Source organism: Dreissena polymorpha, chromosome 5, assembly GCF_020536995.1.
Source record: "Dreissena polymorpha isolate Duluth1 chromosome 5, UMN_Dpol_1.0, whole genome shotgun sequence".
In the NCBI taxonomy this organism is placed as follows: Eukaryota; Metazoa; Mollusca; class Bivalvia; order Myida; family Dreissenidae; genus Dreissena; species Dreissena polymorpha.
The window spans coordinates 8,751,751-8,760,466 of record NC_068359.1 but is presented as its reverse complement, the minus strand read 5'-3'; positions in this window follow the sequence as shown (position 1 = coordinate 8,760,466).

Genomic DNA, 8,716 nt, shown 5'->3' with positions numbered 1-8,716 from the left:
CTACATAAAAATGCTGATTTTTTTCTTAATTGGTACCTTGCGACACACATTTTCAAGTCTATTTCATTAAATTTGGCATAGGTATTTATAAAATTTGCATCGTATGAACCAGTAGTCATAGTATAAGCAACATTGAAGCCTAATATGCATTCATCTATTATTATTTGGGCACAAATAATTTTACTGTGTGAAGACCCTACATAAAAATGCTGATTTTTTTCTTACTTGGTGCCTGGCGACACACATTTTCAAGTCTATTTCATTAAATTTGGCATAGATATTTATAAAAATGGCATCGTATGAACCAGTAGTCATAGTATAAGCAACATTGAAGCCTAATATGCATTCATCTATTATTATTTGTGCACAAATAATTTAACCGTGTGAAGACATTAGATAAAAATGCTGATTTTTTTCTTACTTGGTACCTGGCGACACACATTTTCAAGTCTATTTCATTAAATTTGGCATAGATATTTATAAAAATGGCATCGTATGAACCAGTAGTCATAGTATAAGCAACATTGAAGCCTAATATGCATTCATCTATTATTATTTTGGGCACAAATAATTTTACCGTGTGAAGACCTTACATAAAAATGCTGATTTTTTTCTTACTTGGTATCTTGCGACACACATTTTCAAGTCTTTTTCATTAAATTTGGCATATACATGTATATTAATAAAAATGGCATTGTATGAACATGTCGTCATAGTATAAGCAGAGAAGCATAATACGCATTCATCTATTATAATTTGGGCTCATACAATTTTACCGTGTTAGCACCATATATCAAGTTGAAGATTTTTTTTATATTCGCCACATACCCACAGGCATTTTCATTAATATCTCAGAAAAATAGACCTATATATTAATACACATGGCATCTAAAGAACATTTTATCATACATGGTTTCCAGCCAACCTGGAAATCAGGGAAAACCTGGAAAAAGACTTCCAGTCAGGGAAAAGTCAGGGAATTTGGGAAAAGTTTCTGAAATCAGGGAAAAATCAGGGAATTTTGCTTGGGCAGACTTTCCCAACTTGTCTCGAGAAGTCCATACAATTAAAACAGCAAATTATTTCCTCTGCATGGCTATGGTGACTTTGTAGTATACATGTAGCTTTAAAAATAAGTTATGTCTGCAACTGCTATTTATTCAGGGTGTCTAAAACAAGAAATAGGTCGAAATTATGATCCTGGACGTTTTATTTTCCATCAGGGAAAAATCAGGGAATTTTGTTCATACAAAAAGCTGAAAACCCTGTAATAAAGCAATCTAGAGGCATGAAATGCATTTTTCTATTATGATATGTCCAAAAATTATTTCACTAAGTGATGACCCAGCTTGAATATGAGGATTTGTTGAATATTTCATGCTAACCAACATACATTTTTAGTCGTATATCAGGATTCAATACCTATACCTTAGTGAAAATGGCATCGGAAGAACATTTGTTCATTGTACTATATGGAATGAAACATTATATCTATCCATCTTATAGTTTATTGCAGTTTCAGTAATATTCTGTCTATAAATGATTTCAACATGATATAATTATAAATCATTGCTAGCAAATGTGTATATATGAAAAAAAAATAGACAGTTTATTTTTCCCCATTTATGTACAATGTATATATATCTATGTATACATCTTTTGTTGTAAACAGTTATGCGACATGTGTCAGAAACACCCAGTACTCATATATGGACAGAATAATTTTTTCACTTACCGGTATGTGGGTGTATGTTGGCTCCACTTCACAAGATACAGTCTTTGTAGTTTAATTGAAAAACGCATCTTACAATGTAGTGGGGGACATATTGTTTTTGCCCTGTCTGTTGGTTGGTCTGTCTGTCTGTCTGTCTGTTTGCGCCAACTTTAACATTTTGCAATAACTTTTGCTATATTGAAGATAGCAACTTCATATTTGGCATGCATGTGTATCTCATGAAGCTGCACATTTTGAGTGGTGAAAGGTCAAGGTCATCCTTCAAGGTCAGAGGTCAAATATATGTGGCCAAAATCGCTAATTTTATGAATACTTTTGCAATATTGAAGATAGCAACTTGATATTTGGCATGCATGTGTATCTCATGGAGCTGCACATTTTGAGTGGTGAAAGGTCAAGGTCATCCTTCAAGGTCAGAGGTCAAATATATGTGGCCCAAATCGCTAATTTTATGAATACTTTTGCGATATTGAAGATAGCAACTTGATATTTGGCATGCATTTGTATCTCATGGAGCTGCACATTTTGAGTGGTGAAAGGTCAAGGTCATTCTTCAAGGTCAGAGGTCAAATATATGTGGCCCAAATCGCTTATTTTATGAATACTTTTGCGATATTGAAGATAGCAACTTGATATTTGGAATGCATATGCGTGTCATGGAGCTGCACATTTTTAAACAATACGATTAAATATAAGGAATAATGTTAAAGGGGCATTGCTGCTTAGCCATTTTTGGGATTGTATTGTGATTTTTGGCCAAATTTGACACTGAATAACACGGTTTATATACATCCCAAGCATAAATGCTTCTAAATTTGTAAAAAAACAAGTCGAAGTGTGCAGAATATTAAAAATTTGCAACTTTCTGATGTCTAAAGGTCATTAAATGCCACTTAAAGTTTACATGTTTTGTACAAAAGACCCATTTTGTGCTGTCCATTTTTGGTTAATGTTTTACGCTGTCAGGTCCAAAAACGCTCATTCTGTAGCTTGTTTGGACTATATTCTATAATGTGGCTACGTTTCAGCAGATTCGGCCCAGTGGTCCTGATTTTATACGCCGTGCCTAGCTTTTATTAGTCCACTACCGGTTTCACCGGAGGGGACTTATGGTTTGCGCTCTGTGTGTCCGTCAGTTAGTCAGTCAGTCAGTCTGTCACACTTTTCTGAATCCTGCGATAACTTTAAAAGTTCTTAATATTTTTTCATGAAACTTGAAACATGGATAGATAGCAATAAGGACATTATGCACGTGATTTCATTTTGTTCCTACGTCAAAAAATAAATTCTGACAATGGTGGAGCCGGTAGGGGACAAATTTGCTTGACAATTATGAGTCTCGTTGAGTATTACTCACTGACTTATGCATATGCGCTCGGCTGTTTTCGGAGAATACCTGAGGTATTGTCATAGTCAGCTCATCGTGTCGTGTCGTGTCTTTTCGCCGTCCGGCGTCCGCCATGCTAAAACCTTAACATTGACCCAATGTACCCACAATTTTCGTACCCACATTTTTTTTCGTAACCAAAATGTTCGTACCCACATTTGTTTAGACCCAAAATTTTCGAACCCACATTTTTTTAGTTCCCACTCATTCCATCCCGCGAAACCCTTAAGGTGTCGCAACTCTAGTACCAATTTTTTTTAGGAATATGGAATGAGTGATGTATTAGACGTCATCATTGATGACGTTCAATCGAACGAATGATAAAGGGGGCTAAGTTTCGTTAAGCTGGCGCATATAGTCGCGATTTGAGGCGCTTGAAAACTGGTCGGTAACTTTTGCTGAAATTTGACATGTAAATGGACCAGAATGCGATCTACCTGTTGGCGTAGGCGTTATACCTAGGAAAAAATCTAGTTTTTGATTAAATCACGAAAAAGTTTCGCAAGTTTGACAAAACCGGAATTACAAAATGCGGTATGTGGATATACCTAAATCCCTACCGAAATCCCCGAAATCAAACTTTGATAAAAACAATGTTTCATTAGTGATTTGAGTGTATTTCGCAATAATCTATATTAAAATACGCAGTTTTTCGATAAATAATCAATATTAATGGGGATTTCGTGGGATCTCGGGGATTCCTGGGGATTTTGGTAATTGCGGGAATGTCGGTATTTTTTCACACCCGTCAAAATGGCCGACTTCGACAGAAAGAACGCTTAAAAAGTATTTTCAAAATAACATCATCACAAACGATGTAAAGTGAACGCTACTTATCCGTTTTGTAGATAAGTATACGATCAATTGGAAAACACTAACATTTGACATAAAAAAACGCCAGTGGATATGGAAATCTTCATCGTTCGAAATAGCAGACGGCGTCGACACATGGGCGGCTGGCTGCCAATACAGGTTCGAAAACAACGCGAGAAAGTATTAACACAATAACATAATTAAAAATGATGTAAAGTGAACGCTAATTCGCTGTTTTGTAGATAAGTATACGATCTATTGAAAAACCATAACATTTGACATAAAAACACCCGTGGATATGGAAATCTTCAGCGTAACGAAATAGCAGACATCACACGGCGTCTCATCTGATTCTACGCTGTTTGCCAAGGCCGATAATATAATGAATGGAAATGCACAAACTCAGTAACTGGCAAGCATATATGCATTAGTAGGTTGTTTCGTGATTATTTAAAAACGACTACATAATTCTTTTGGTTCAGCCAGTGCAACTTAACAGAAATAAGTATAATAGTTTCTACACCTGACAACAATGTGCCAACTTTCTACAAGGTAAGTTGTTTACATTATTTAAAATATTTCAAGCTTACAGTATACAACAATAAACAGCTGGTACAATGTAATGTCATCGTTTTAATTTTAATAAGCCCGTGGTTAATTACCCTTTTTAATCTTATGGTTCAATGCATCTCTTACACCTTCAATTGACATTCTCGGCTCGGGTACTACTTACCGGTACATGTACCCCGGGTACTCTTAACTTTACTTACATGTAGCCCGGGTATGGTAAAGAAACTTAGACATACCCGCAAATATTAGATTGTATCCGAGTTGTATATCTGCCAAAAATCCGATGTCGTTAAACATGCTAGCGGTTAAAGTAAAACAATATTGTTTACCTTAAAGAAATTTCTCTTTAAAAAAAATCTGCATCAACATGCTTTTTAGTATGAGTGTTGAGAGGACGCCGTAGGAATAATCAAGTAATCAAGAATACGTCTCTGTTTCTGCTTTTATTTCCTTCATGTATAATGACGATAAGGATTGACGACTAACATTGACGGCAATGATAACAAGCATTGAAAACTAACACTAACGATTCTCTACAATAAATGAAATTAACAATAAAGAATGAATAATACGATTATAGTACAACAGATCTGCTATTCGAAGTATAATATGATAGCATACACTCATTAGAATAAAAGGTTTCATAAATAACAATTTGAAACATTTTCAATAAATATCGAAATATCTTATACAATATTTATTACACAGCATGAATTATTTGTTAAAACATAATATAAATACCAAATATGGTGTTCCCCATTTAACGGACCTCGCAAACCAAAAAATGTTTCTTTAAAAAAATCTATGACGGTAAAAAGTGAACGTGCGACGTCGCGGAAAATATACTTGACAACGTCATACCATGACGCGACTTTAAACAATTTAAGATTTTAAATTGAATCACATTAATGATTGTAAAAATGAGTTTTGATAATACATTGTTTAAATGCCATTTAACAGAAAATTGACATAAATGTAAACACAATTAATTTTTACAAAATAGCCGACAACAACCGATTTAGTATTAAAATTCCCGGGGATGTTTTAGTATATTTACCGTACCCAGGGTACGCGCCTTACAAACTGTATTATTATTATATCTCACCGACTACCTTTACCTTGTTGTGTTTCAACCTAAAATTTATGTAAAATCCGGCTTTCTTTTCTTTTATTTTTCATTCATTTGATAACGCAATTGTTGACGTATCTCGTGGAAAATTATTTGAATCTTTGGATTTTAGTGACGACAAGCTGGAAGTGTCAATTTATTTTTACAATGAATCTAAGATGTATTTAATTTTTGTGTGTTTGTCATGCATAGTTCAGTGTTTTCCAGAAAAATTTGAGTAGCCAGTTATATGGCCGGCAACTATGCAGTAAAACCAAAGCATTTGTGACATTTACTTGATATATTTTTTGAAAAGTAGCCGGCATCAAGAGTTAATGTAACCGGCAAGATCGCTAGCAGCCGGTATTTAAAGAGAACACTGATAATAGTAAACTAAATCTCTACGACGGGATTACAGCTTTGTAAAATTGTTTTTTGGGTGATAATGGTTAGTAATTCATACTAATGTTATTAAAAAATATCGGCTTTAAATTTAATTTTGAGAATGGGATGGAAGAACAGAAAATGAAGAGCATACAGATATGGAAATAAGTGGTTTACCGTGAACCTGGGGCAAGTAGAATTTGGCCTGGGCAACTCAATTTCAAAAGTTGGTAAACTTCTTTTTTTTAAAGCTTAAAACAATTCACTGCAATAAAAATTGAAAAACAATTGATCACCATGGATCAATACTAGTTAAATAACATTCATTATTTAGGAATAGGACATGATTCAATTCAGGCTCATAATAAAACATCATGCATTGAACATGTGTTGTCAGCAAATGTATTTAATTATCTATTATTTTATTAAAAGAATGTATAATATTCACATGTTCATATTTCTGGGCTCGTTATTCTTTATCTGGGTAACCAAAATACTAAAGATGGTTGCCCACAATAGTAAACAGTTAGTTTCAATCCCTGGCATATCATTGTATCTCTATTGTTATAAGCATTGCATTAAAGTTGTGATTGAGGTTAGCTTGTTGTTTATGGTATATTTACATTTTAGCTTGACTGTTATATATGAAATATATATAGTCGAGCTATCCTACTCAACCCGGCGTCGTTGTGCGCATTGGAATGTTTGCGTACCACCTCAAATATATTTCCTATGTCCATTGACATATTGCTTTTATATTTTGCATACTTCATTACCGACATAACCCCAATCTATAAACAAGAGCAGACAACTCATTTACTGCATCAAGCATTTTAACAGAATTAGGCCCTTTTTTACTTAGAATAATATGCATATTATTGATAAATCTATGTTAAAGTTTGCATATGACCTCAAATATTTTTTATGTCCCTTGACATATTGCGTTCATACACCATGTATTTTGCTTATTAACCAACATGACCCCAATGTATAAACAAGAGCAGATAACTGTATCAAGCATTTTGTAACAATTATGGCCTTTTTTTCACTTAGAATAAGCATATAATTGATAAATCTATTATTAAGTTTGCGTACCACCTTTAAATTGCCATAACTTGTTTATTATGCTCCCCCCAAATGTTTTAGGGGGAGCATATAGTCGCCGCTTCGTCTGTCCGTCGGTGCACAAATTTGTTTCGTACCCATTTTTTTTTGTACCCAAATCTATATATGTACCCTTTTTTTTCGTACCCAAATAGTTTTTGTACCCTAATTTTTTCGTTCCCTATAGGTTTTCATAACCAAATTTTTATTCGTACCAAATTTTTTTTGTACACAAATTTGTTCGTACCCAAATTTCTTTGAACCCATTTGTTCGTACTCAAAGTTTTTTCGTAACCAAATTCGTTTTGTTCCCAATTTTTTTTGTACCCAAATTTTTATTTGAACCTTTTTTTATCGTACCCAAATAGTTTTTCGTTCCCTAATTTTTTTTCATAACCAATTTTTTTTTCGTACCCACATTTTTTTGTACCCAATTTTTTCGTACACAAATTTGTTCGTACCCAAATTTCTTCGTACCCATTTGTTCTTACTCATTTTTTTTCGTACACTAATTTTTTCGTACCTTATTTTTTATTTGTTCCCATTTTTTTCGTACCAAAATAGTTTTTTCGTTCCCTTATTTTGTTTGTACCCTTTTTATCGTACTCAAATTTGTTATCGTACCCAAATTTGTTTTTTTTCTTACCCACATATTTTTTGTACCATTTTTTTTTAGAAATAATCGATTTTCAATTTGATTTCATCTCTCCACTCATTCCATCACGCGAAACCCTTAAGGTGTCGCAACTCTAGTATGGAATGAGTGATGTATTGGACGTCATCATTGATGACGTTCATTCGAACGAATGATAAAGGGGGCTAAGTTTCGTTAAGCTGGCGAGAATCACTGCGATTTGGGTCTCTTGAAAACTGGTCGGTAACTTTTGCTGAAATTTGACATGTATATGGAGAAGAATGCGATCTACCTGTTGGCGTAGGCGTTATACCTGGGAAAAATCTAGTTTTTTTTATTAAATCACGAAAAAGTTTCGCAAGTTTGACAAAACCGGAATTACAAAATGCGGTATGTGGATATACCGAAATCCCTACCGAAATCCCCGAAATCAAACTTTGATAAAAACAATATTTCATTAGTGATTTCAGTGTATTTCGCAACAATCTATTTTAAAATACGCAGTTTTTCGATAAATAATCAATAATAATGGGTATTTCGTGGGATATCGGGGCCCGTATTCACCAACAATTCTTTACTTGAGAATAAAGAATAAAGAAAATTCTTTATTCTTTACTTTTCTAAGAACGTTCTTAGGTCGATTCTTTATCGGTATTCACCAACGCTATTTTTAGCGTTCTTTACTAAGAATTATTTGTTATTGATGTAAGCGACCTTGGTACCCGGCATTTTCGTTAACGCATATAAAACTCTGAACCGTTTACGTGTCTTCTGTCACAACATACAAGATGGCGGACAACAACGCTAACGTTGCTACTAGTAGAAATCGTTGGTCCGAACAGGAGGAAACTGTAATAGCCCAGGAAATAATTAAAAACTATGATGTCCTGTTCGGCCCAATGACCGGTTGTGGCGCACTCAAAATTGGAGAGGTTCGAAGGAGAGGCTGGGAAGCCGTGGCAAATGTTCTAAACTCTTTTG